Genomic DNA, 12,950 nt, shown 5'->3' with positions numbered 1-12,950 from the left:
CACACAAAAATCTACTGGGAAGTTTTGTTAGGGTCACGTTGAATTTATAGATTAATTTGGGCAGAATTTCCATTTTGAGATTACTGAGTCTTTCCTGCCATAAAAATTATTTATTCAATTTTTCTTATGTCTTTTAAATGCATTTATATAGTTTTTAATAGGCGTTTGCATTTCATGTCTAACTATTTTATTTATCTTGCTAATGTTAATGGTGTCTCTCTTATTTATATTTTTTTACGTGTGTTCTAATTGGTTATTTCTCATGCAAAGAAATGTTATGGCTTTTTTTATGTTGAGCTTGAATTCAGCCAGCGAGCAAAAAGGCTTCTGAAGTCTAACCACAGAGAAAGTTTGCTGTGAGCTTTTGGTAAATACCCTTTATCAAGTTAAGAAGGCCCCTTTGATTCCTAGATTGCCAAGAAATGTTATCGTGAATGGGTGTTGAAATTTGCTAACTGCCTCTTCTGAATCTATTTAAAGCATATGGTGTTTCCCCATAAGGAAGACATCGAGCGCGTGGTCCTGGAAGCTGAAGAGTAAAAGCTGAAGATCAGAAGCAGCAGGACAAAGTGTCTTCCAAGAATTCACTTAATCCTATATATTCAACATGAAAGCAACAGTTAAAGATGAAACACTTCAAGCAAGATCAAAAATGAAGACAAACAGAAAATTCTTGACAAGTGTAATGAAATCATCAACTGGCTTGATAAGAAGCAGACTGCAGAGAAGGAAGAATTTGAGCATCAGCAGGAAGAGCTGGAGAAAGTCTGCAAGCCTTCATTACCAAGCTGTATCAGAGTGCAGGAGGCATGCCAGGAGGGATGCCTGGGGGCCTTCCTGGAGGTGGAGCCTCCCAGCTGGTGGTGCCTCTTCTGGGGCCACCATTGAAGAGGTTGATTAAGCCAACCTGAGCATAGAGGTAGCATTGCTCCACTCAATAAAACATTGAAGGCCCCAATTTTGTAGCAAATCCATGGCAGTTTTAAAGATGAGCTGCTCTAGTAAATAACTGGGCATTCCTGATACTTGAATATGGAATATGTGCACAGGGAAAGCAAAGAACATTGCACTTTATAAGCACTGTATTGTCAGGAGGAAAATACAATGTCTTAAATAAAACTGTATTTAAAATTGGCAAAAAAATTTTTAAATAAATAAATTGGCACCAAAAAAAATCTGTTAATTTTAATATATTTTCCATTAATTTATTTAACATATTAATTAGTTTAACATGTTTTCTAATATTAGCCTGAAATAAACCTTGCATGGTCAGGAATTTTTTTTTAATACAATACTGGATTTAATGTGCTAATAATTTAATTTGAATTTTTGCATCTCTATGTTCTTGAAATTGGACTTTAATTTTCTTTTCTTGTCCTCTCCTTATTCAGTTTTGGTACTAAGGTTATACTATCTTCACAAAATGAGTTGAAGTTACTTTCCCTATTTTTCTTCTCTCTAGAACAATTTGTATGACACAAGGGTTATCTTTTTCTTGGAAAACTGGCCCATAAACTGTTTAGGCCTGGCAGCCTTTGTATGAGTTGGGAGGGGAGCTGGCAGTTTTGACTACCTATCCAGTTTATTATTGTCTATTCAGGTTTTCATTGTTTCTGGGGTCCATTTATGTAATTTATGTTTTCTAAGAAATTATCCATTCACACAAGTTTTCTAATTTCTTGGCATAGAATTATTGATAATACTCTTTTCATCAGTCATGTCTGAGTGCAAGGAATAGGAACCACTGATTTTACTACAGGGAACCAGGTGTTTACCCAATTGTTGAAAGGGCTGGGGGAATAAGCTCTGGGTGGGGCCCCAAGAAAAGACTCCCAGAACAGTCTAGAACTGACCCTTCAGAGGAACTGCAAACTATACCACCATCAGGAAGGTGGGGAGCCAGATATTGCCATAGGGACAATGGAATTCAAGACACATCAAAATAGGAGCAATCCAGGATCAGGGAGCCATGACTAAAACTGCCTCCCAACCCTCAAGGTGAGACTAGCTTGAGACAGCTGACTCCAGCTTCCACAGTTACAACTAACTCTGACACCTTCAAAGCTGGGTCCTGGACTTGGAATCTCCACCACCTTGTTTGGGGGGAAAAGGAAAGTGAATCAAAAGCTGCAGGATTACGCTTCCCTTCGGCCAACCAAACATCTCACACAAGTGCAGCTATTGCAAACCCTAATTCTCATACAGAAACCAGTTTAAATGCAGTTTTCATTTTTCTAGCCTCTGTAGTCAGAGACACACCAGAAGAAAGTGGAAATAACTGCTGAGTGCCAATCAACTAAATCAGTGAATCTCCTCGTGATTTTTTAAAATCGCCACTATTCACGCAGTTATGTGTACTCTGCTATCCTGACGTTGTTTATCTCTGCCTCCTCTCTTTTCTTTCTCAATCGGTTTGCTAGATATCTGCCTATTTTATCTTTTCAAAAACGCTGCTTTCGGTTTTATTGATCCTCTTTTTTATTTTCTGTTTCAATTTGTGCTTTTATCTGTAGCCTTTCATCTGTTTGCATTCGTTGGGTTCAGTCTCTAGCCTTTTCATTCTCTAGCCTTAAGCTGAACACTAAATAACGTTTTCAGCCTTTCTTGTTTCCTGATAAAGGCACTGCTTTAACTGCATCCCTCAATGTTTGATATATTGTTTGTGTGTTTTATAGGGTTCTGTTGTCATTCCATGTTTTTTCTTAGTTTCTCATTTGTCTTTTGACTTTGATTTGCTTATTATGGTGGCCTCTCTCGCTTTCTCTCTCTCTCTCTGCTATGCAGAACTTTGCAAAGTTATGAAGAGCTTCTTTACTCCACGGTTGAGATGGAATTTTCCTATGTTTCCTTCTAGTACTTTTATGGTTTTATGTTGTACATTTATCTTTAATCTTTTAACCATTTGGAGCTTTTCTGGTGTATGTTTTCTGGTAGGGACTCAACTATTTTTTTTTTTCTAGATGGCTCCCTGATTGTCTCAATACAATTTATTGAGTAATCTTTTTTTCTCACTGATTTGACACAGTTCTTGTAACATATATAAGTATTTTCTTATATTTTTAAATCTTTTAATTTTTTTATTCTATTTCATTGCTTTGTGTCTATTCATTCATCAACACTCTATTATTCTCATTTTTGAGAGTGCGTGTGTTTTAAGATCTGGCAGGGCTAGTTTCCATTCACTGATCTACTTTTTCAGTTTTCCACCCTCTTCTTATTTGTTTAGTTTTCCAGGTGAATCATAGCATCGGCACTTTTAGTTCTAAATAAGAGTTAGCATTTTTATTGCTTCTGCATCACTTTTATAAATTAACTTACAGAATTGACCTCTTTATGGTGCTGAGTCTTCTCATCCAAGAACATGGAATGTTTTTCATTTGTTCCGGTCTCCTATGAAGTCCTTCAGCAATATTTTAAAGTTTTCTCCATGAGGATCTTTGTGCGGACAGAGCCCCAGAAAGCAGTTTCCAGGCTCTCGGCCTCACATAGAAAGCTGCTGGCTCAGGTAGTAAATGGCCATCAACTGTGATGGGATGGCCATCAGCTGTGGCTAGTTGGCCGTCAGCTGTAACCAGTGAGCCATTGGCCACTAATATAAATGCTGTGGCTACACTAGCAGAAAAAATGGGTGCTAGCAAGAAGATGGTGGCTGGCAAGCGCGGATTGCTGTTAAGATGGCAGGTCGCGGACAGTGTGGATCCAGCCTCCAGTGAGACAATAGTGCCGCCAGCGAGAATACGGTAGTATGACTCCCCTACTTATGGCTCCGTGGGTGTTCCTTTTTGGCCTAGCCATATCCTGCGTTCTTGTGTGGGGAGCGGGAGCAGAGACCCTGCCGGATGCCCCGCACGACAAATGGCACAGCGAGCAGGGTCTCCTGCATGACAATCTTATACACTCTTATTGAGTTGATTCTTAGGTATATGTGCTTAATACGGATCAATTGGCACTTGACATTCATTCTTATCTACTTCTTTGTTCCCCTCTGAATTACAAGGGCTGAAAGGCAAAACTAAAAATTTGCATTTCCCAGACTGTGACAGCTAGAATTCTGGGTGTGACTTAGCTTTGACCAATCACATGCAATGTATACAAGAGCAGAAAGGTGGAAGCCCAGGGGAAACCCTGCTGCTGTTGCTGTGATGGCTGGCAGGTGAGCTTGGACTGACGCAAGTGTTCACAGCCCCTGGACTCAATATTCTGGTATCTATATAATCACCAACTATACGGACATGAGAAAATTGTGATGGCAGCAGCAGTGACAGCTTCCTGACCTCTGAGTTATGGCTAGGATGATTTGATTTTGAAATTATTAATCTCGTGACAGCCCTCAACTTTATAGACCTTTTAAATTTTATTTACTACTCATATAACACATACTGTCTGCTAGAAACTGGTATAAGCAAATTTTTTAAATGGTATCTGTAATTACTTACACTACTTCCGTAGCTGGCAATGACTTTGGAAGCCCCTAATTGCTTGTGTTCCTTTGTGCTTGAAATACATGGGAGTGGTTTTTGTTTCTTGAACGGAACACTGACTGATTCCATATTTTGCCTTTTGTGTGACTAGTGAATAAGAGGGTGTCCTTCTGTCATTTTGTCTTCTGTTTGTGTTTGTGAACACAAAGATCTATCAATTCTTTGCATAGCTGTGTTAAAAATCTCCTGGTATGATTGTACATTTGTCACACTCTATTAGGTCTGCTTTGTATATTTGTATTTTAACACTCTTTTGTGGCGGCATAAAGTACATGGTTATTATAGCTTCTTCATAATTTCTTTCAGTAGTATAAAATAACCTTTGTGCGTATTAATTCCTTTCTCCTTAAATGATATTTGGTCTAGCATTATTATGTTGTTACATAAGATATTATATTGTTATACAAAGCTTTTTTAGGCTAGCAACTGAGGGTTATTTTTTGCCTTTTTTTTTTTTAAGCAAAACATTCATACAGTTCAAAATTTAAAAGGGTACTCAGTGATGTCTTCCATCCCTGACCTCAGCTACCTAGTTCTCCCCCCTCGTGGCATCTGGAAACTTTCCATTCTTTTATTTTTAACCTTTCCATGTCATGTTTTCCTTTTTCTTTTTCACCTTCTATTAAACTGATAACATTTTTATTCCTTTTCTTCTTCTAGTGATTAAGAAGTTATATATTCTATTTCTATTCTTCTCGTGAAGAATTACCAGCTTGCCCTTAAACACATACATACAAAAAATGTTGCAAAATAGTAATCGTTACATTCAAGGCTTGGCAACATGGTTTACCGATTTCTTTTTCTCTCCTTTCCTTTCAAGATCATGCTCTTTTCCTTTGATTCATTTTTACTACTGCTGAAGCATAATTTTTAGCTGTTCTTATAGTGAGAGTCTGTAAATTCTCTGTTTTGGAAATAAGTTCTCGTAGTCTTTTCATGTCTTAAAATATCTCTGCTTTACACATACTATTGATAGGTTAGCTGGGTATAGAATTCTATGTCCAAATTATTTTCCCTCAGTAGTTTGAAGGTGTTATTTCATTGTCTTTTGACAACTATTTGTGCTAATAAGAAGCATACTGTTATAATTTATTCCTTTCTAGACAACCTGTCTTTTCCCTCTGGTAGCTTTTAAGATGGTTCTCTTTTCTCCTAATATTTTGTAGTTTAATTACAATGTTCTAAGTGTAATTTCTTTTTTTTCCCCTGTTATTCTTTTTGTAGTCTGCCTCAGCATTCAGTAAGCATTTTCAAGCTTATAACTTGTACGTATTTTGTCTTCAAATATTGCCTCTTCTTCACTCTTTCTATTCTTTCCTTCTGGAACTCCTAGTTCACATAAGCAGAAGCTTCTCAATCTTTCCTCCATGTCATTAACTATTGCCTTTCTTTTCTGTCCTCTAAGACAGTTCCACCTTCCAATGTACTCTCTTTAAATGTGTCTAGACTAGTAGTTTTTCATTCCAAAGGCTATCTTTTCCATATATGCCCATTCTTATGTCATAGCCTCTTGATCTTACTTCACTGATACTAGTCCCTCTATTATAGCTAAGCATTTTAAATATCTTTTTATTTTAAAGTCTTTTGGATTGGTCTAGTATTTCTATTTCCTGACAGAAATTCTCTCATTTGTTAGATTTCTTGACTCTTTTCCATAGGGCTGGACCTTCTCAAGTGCCTTGTAATTTATGTTTGAGAGCTTATCTTAAAGGGAGTTTAATCCTGCTTGTGCCCCTTTCTCTCAAGTAGTTTTCTGGTGCTATGATCCAGCCCAAGCTGATGCAGGGATCTGAGCTAGAACGCACATTAGGACTCAGGGCTCTTGCCTCATTCGGGTAGTGGAATTCCAGAGCCTGCACCAGCTCAGTGCGGTCTCACATGTATAGGTGCCTTGCTTTCCTCCCATAGTCACAGACAAGTGCCAAATTCCTGGTTACAACCCTATATTAATTGTAATATTGCTCCCAAATATTCACTGCTTCTCCCTATAGAATTATATTTCCTCACCCGATAACATCAGGCTGGGTCACATAACTAGCTTTGTCATTAAATATAAATAAAAAGTGTGACACTTCCAAGTAGAAAATTTAAGAATCTGCATGCTTCCACCACCTTCTCTTTTTCCTCTGACACAAGAATAGCAACATCCCAGAATTTAGGGCTGTTGGTTATCACTGCATAACTTAGTCCAAGGTGACTAATATAAACTTCAAGCTGTCAAATATAACTACATTTAAAACATACTTTTATCACGTATTTTATATTATTTCTAAGTGTTTAGAAGATGTGAAAGTTACATATTCACTGTGCTTTCCTTTTCTTATCATGGCAAAATATACATAAAATTTACCGTTTTAGCCATTTTTAAGTATACAATTCAGTGGCATCAAGTACACTCAAAATGTTGTACAACCATAACCACTATCCATTTCCAAAACGTTTTCATCATTCCAAATAGAAACTTTACATCCATTAAACATTAATTCCTCATTCCTTCTCTCCCCCATTCCCAGACCCTGTTCTCGTAGTCTTTTCATGTCTTAAGAAGACATTCTACTTTCTGTCTCTACACATTTGACTATTTTAGGTACACCTCATACAAGCGGAACTATACAATATCTGTCCTTTTGTGTCTGGCTTATTTCACTTAGTATAATGTTTTCAAGTTTCATCCATGCAGTAGCATGTATTAGAATTTCATTTCTTTTCAGGGATGAGTGATACTGTGTTTCCCCAAAAATAAGACCTAACCGGAAAATAAGCCCTAGCATGATTTTTCAGGATGACATCCCCTGAACATAAGCCCTAATGTGTCTTTTGTAACAAACCTTAATATAACACCTGGTCTTATTTTCGGGGAAACACCGTATTCCATTGTATGTACCACATTTTGTTAATCTATTCATCTGTTGATAGACATCGGTTTCCACCTTTCTGGCTTTTGTCACTGTGCTTTCTTGATCAAGTAGTAGCCACATACACGCTATTATAGAAAAAGGCCTGAAATATTACACAATAAACCACTGTCAGTGGCTGCCTGTTGGGTTCAAGTTAAAACGGAGAAAACTTTTTCTCTTCATTTTATATATTCCTATGTTATTAATATTTAAATTTGTTATAACAACTTTTACGCAATTTTTTAAACTAAGGAAGAGTTTTAAAAATAAATGCTTCCTTTTGATAAGAAGGGGTATGAACAAGAGACATAATGAATCTCTGCAAATGTGTTTTTAAAAATTATTAGTAGAAGCTTTGGGTGGTTCCCCTAATCGTCAGCCACAGAATCTTCATAAATGAAGAGCATTTATTAAAAATTAAAATCACACTGCTGGAAGCTGTGTATGACTAAATGAAGACTCTTGCACATAATACTATCACTTTTTTCTCCTTTAATTCTCCTATTCTTCTGTATCAGATTATTATGGCTCATAATTATTGATTATTAGTAATTAACAGTCCTTTTGAACAAAGCTTAACCTTATTAGAGTACCACATTCCTGAGTCTAAATGTGATTAACAATTCACTCAGTTTCAGCATCATCATTTGTAGTAAAATGCTACCCTTGTGTAACTGCCCTTGATTTTTAACTGAAAACACAACTGTGATTTTAGCTGTTCAAACTATGTAACAGCATTCCTAACAGGCCCAGGGGAAGTTCTCACATGCTGCGATTTTCCAGGTGATTAAAATAAAGTTCAAATGACGCTTTTCAGTAGGCCTTGGCAAAATGGTAGACTCAAGGACGTGGAAACTATGAGCCAAGATTTGCTATATCAGAGTTGGAAAGCCTGACCTTAGCACTCGGCTACTTTCATCTTTCATTCAATACAACTTGAACTTTCAGCCCTTTGATTAAAAGGATCACCCATTTATTTCATGTTCTGGGCTTGTTGGACACAGCTACAACAGTATAAATAACTATTCATGACCAACCAACGGTAGCCCCGAGGGAACAATAGTCCTGAGCTTCAGGGCTACATCCCAGCACTGATTTCCAGGCCAGCACGAGTCACAAGAGCAGCGGCTGCCAGTCATGGTAACCAGAGATTTCCACACTGTGATGGGGCAGTGTGTATAAAACGAGGATTCAGGGTTAGAAGACCTAGTGTTGAATTTCAGCTAAGCCACAAAGAGCTAGTGTGCTTCTGAACAAGTTATCTAACTACCCTGAGACAGTTTCTGTATCAGTAAAAAGGGGCTAATAATGCCCACCTTACAGGATCACTGCAAAGTGTGGGGGCAGAGCCCCAGAAAGAAGTTTCCAGGCTCTCGGCCTCACATAGACAGGTGCTGGCTCAGGTAGTAAATGGCCAACTGTGATTGCATGGCCATCAGCTGTGGCTAGTTGGCCGTCAGCTGTAACCAGTGAGCCATTGGCCACTAATATAACTGCTGTGGCTACACTAGCAGAGAGAAGAAGGATGGGGGCTAGCAAGAAGATGGCGGCTGGGCTGACAAGCGTGGATGGCGGTTTGCGAACAGTGTGGATCCAGCCTCCAGTGAGAGTATAGTGCCGCCAGAGAGAATATAGTGGTATGACTCCCCTACCTATGGCTCCGTGGGTGTTCCTTTTTGGCCTCACCATATCCTGCGTTCTTGTATGGGGAGCGGGAGCAGAGACTCCGCAGGCCGCCCTGCATGACAAATGGCGCAGCAAGCAGGGTCCCCCACACGACAAAAGGCTAAGCAATATCATGTGTATGAAAGGGCACTGGAAAGGCTGGTCATCACTGTCCTTCCTCCTTGGTCACTTGATATGGGTCTCCATGGGGCCACCATCCACAGTGACAGATCATTCTGACCTTTCCAGCAACTAATCAGTATAGACGATGTGACCTTTTTTAAAAAAACTGAATGACCAATTATTTAAATCCCAGCTTGTATTTTTAACCCAGACCAGCCATTGCTCAAATGTATGTTATTAGAAGCAAAGAGAACTGTTTTATGAATGAGGGTGGATCATCACAAATCTATGGCTTTCCAGGCAAAAATGACTCGATGGGAGTGAAAAAACAAGTAACAAAACAGTGGTATACACTGATCTCATTTTTGGAAGGAAAAAACATCTTGGTAATAGACACATACACAGAGAATAAGCACAAAAGCAAATATGCCACGATAGTTTTGAAGAAGGATTATCTGAATCCATGCATTGAACAACTATCGAGCACCAGTTATGTGCTGGCCTCTATGCTATGTATGGAGATACAGTAACTAATTATCCACATAAGGTCACTGTTCTGATGAAACGCATATAGTTCAGAAGTGATTATAATAAAGGAAGGCCAATGGGATAACAGTACATCTAATGAACCTAATCTATTACAGGGGTCAACAAGGCCCTCTGAGCAAGGGACATTTACACTAAGACCTGAAAGATAAGTGGGAGTGAGCTGGAGAGCAGGGTAGAAGTACGGTAACAGCCATATAGATGATTTTTATTTTCTTCTTTCTGATTTTCTATAAGTTATCATTTTTCTCAATGAACATAATAGAGTCCTTATTGTTCTGTTGGTAATGTCTTCATACTCCAAGGCAGATAATATGTTTTCTGATCATACCCAAAGTTTCAGTCAATTTCCTGGTGTTAAATTGAGGCCAGCTAGCGGCTCCACACTCTGAGGCACTGGAAGAGGCAAAAGGAGAACAGAGCTAAATAGTCCAGAATCTTAAAATTGGAAAAAACCTTGGAAAACATCAACAGATTCTCTTAGTCCAAAAACAGACCCAGCAAGATTAACCAGAGCATTTTAACCAGAACCACACTGAAAGCGTAGCCAGCCCCACAACACCCGTCAGAATGATTTGACAAGTTTGTTTTCTGTTTCATTTTAAAATCTGCAATGCTCCAATATGTAGTGTTTGATTTGGTTGACTAGAGACTAAAAGTGACTATGAGACATGGCAATTGGTAACGAAGGTATTATTGCATCTGACACAGTAAGAAGCTATTGCTCATTTATTACATTAGGAAAATTATTTAATGAGGTAAAATCCAGTGCTAATGAGGGTGTGGTGAAACTGACACCATCAGTTCATTGTTAAGAACACTGCAAATCAGTACACCCCAACTGAAAATCAGCATGGCAGTGTATTTCAAAAGCCATACAAATAGGACTCTTTGGTCCACTTATTCCATTTCTGGCAATCTTATCCTAAGGAAACAGTAAGTTCTGATACATCCATAAAGAGACATTAAAAGCAATGACTATGGAGATTGGATACTAACGGGAAAGTTTACAAACTAATGTTGCATCTGTGCCTTAAGCCACCAGCGTGGCTTTCTCCAAAGTCCCTAGAGCGCCTAGTTACTGAATCCAATGACTACATTTCACTCTTCCACTCACCTAACTGTTGGGAGGCATTGAACATCCCCCTTCTCCCTGCTGGACCCCTCAGTCTCCTTCCTCTCCTTTCCTCCTCTTGCCCCATTTGGTTGTCTCTTGCAGCTGAGCCCAGGTTACTTCACCTACTCCCTCGACACTCGTTTTTAGAGGAATTTCTTTCATATCCTATTCCAGACTTCTATTCCAGCTTCTATTTCCATTGACGTGCTGAGGAGCCCCACATCCTGACCATTTGGATAACTCTAAGTCAAAGCTGTCCCTCGGGCTCAAGGCACAGTCACTAGCCTGTTGGATATTTCCACTTGGAGGTTGCTCAGGCTCTTCCAATTTAGTAAGTCTCAAACGGAACTTACTCTTTTCCACCAAAAGCTGCTCACTCTCCCTATGTCTCTCATCTTCACCACAGGCTCCTCTCTCATCTTTTCCTCCTACCCAGATGCCAACCACAAAAGTTTCCTAAATGGTCCCACTGTCTCCAGTCTGCACCCTTGACTTAGCTGAAAGAGTCAAGGAACAAACCCGTCTCCTTAGGAACAAACCCCTGCCAAGGTCATTCCCTCGCTTAGGTCCTTCAATGGCTCTCTACCTCCAGTGTAAAGCCCACCTCCTTGACCGACACACGAGGGGCTTTTCTTAATCTGGCCTCTGCTCCCCCACTAGCACCCCTCACACATTCTTCTCTGGGCGTTTGCCTGACCAAGTGCAATTGCCAGAACAAGCCACGTTTGCTTGCTTTGGGAGTGTCCCAAATCCTTCAGGGCCTGTCTCCCTAAATTAAATTTAGGAATCACTCCTCCAGGAAGCCTTCCTTGACTCCTGAGCTGAGTGAGCTGACTGTGTTCTGGGATCCACAGCAGCCATCTCATAACATTTACCCTCCCCCTAGACCTCTTTAATGTATTATTACTGATCTCTTTCCCCACCAGGAACCCTTTAAGGACAGAGAATGTGTCTTCCACATGTGTGTCTAGAGCCCAGCACTAGAGAGAAATGATACGAGAGGAAGAAAATAATGCAAATGATGACAGTAACTTGTTACCCTGATAGGGAAGTGTGGGGACAGAGCCCCAAAGAGCAGTTTCCAGGCTCTCGGCCTCATATGGAGGGGTGCTGACTTGGGTGGTAGATGGCCGTCAGCTGTGGCTGGTTGGCCGTCAGCTGTAACCATTGAGCCATTGGCCACTAATATAACTGCTGTGGCTACGCTAGCAGAAAATGGGGGCTAGCAAGAAGATGGTGGCTAAGCTAGCAAGCAGAGCAGTGAGGGTTGCGCACAGTGTGGCTCCTGCTTCCTGTGTCTCCAACCCAGCCGCCAGCGAGAATATAGTAGTATGACTCCCCTACCTATGTCTCCATGGGTGTTCCTTTTTGGCCTCACCATGTCCTGTGTTCTTATGTGGGGAGCAGGACCACAGACCCTGCATGACAAATGGCGCAGCGAGCAGGGTCTCCCACATGACTCCCCGCACGACAGGAAGTACATGCTTATTTTTTTCTCTTCCTGTTTTGTATATTCTCTGGTCTGTGGATTATATTATTTTTATGCATTTTAAAAAATCAGTTCATTTTAAAGATGTGTCCAATCTCTCCTACATAGCTCTAAGAGAAGAACTCGCTGCCTAAGGAAAGTCCAGTTCCTCTCTCCCCAGACCTCTCTGACTCCTCAAGACGTCACAAATTCTGCAGAACTTAGCAAATTGGAAACACTTACTTCAACACTTTTAGCAGACAGAAGGACCACCCACACACACACAAATTCCTTGGCCTTGGAAAGGTTACATTGCGATAGTAGCTGAGTGCCAAGACACATTTTTGGCCAAACATTCATCAGAACCTCATCGTATTCACAGCCCACCCCAAATGAAGAGGTACTTTCACAGAACCCACCTAACATTTATAGAGGACAGAGATGATGGAACTTCTGAGCGACATATCTATCACCTTGTCAACTTGAGGCATCAATGAAAGCTGGGGGGGGGGGGGGGGAAGAATTCTCAAAATTCTCCCCTCTACTCTTTTCTTTTACCAAAATATTAATTATCTTTGGATATCAAAATTTTTCAATTAGGTACACTGGCTTGTAATTCTTTTAAATTTGTGGAAGATAATCTAACCATATAA

Source organism: Rhinolophus sinicus, chromosome 2 (genome assembly GCF_057876585.1).
Source record: "Rhinolophus sinicus isolate RSI-liver-muscle chromosome 2, RSI-T2T, whole genome shotgun sequence".
NCBI lineage: Eukaryota > Metazoa > Chordata > Mammalia > Chiroptera > Rhinolophidae > Rhinolophus > Rhinolophus sinicus.
This window is presented reverse-complemented; position numbering follows the sequence as displayed.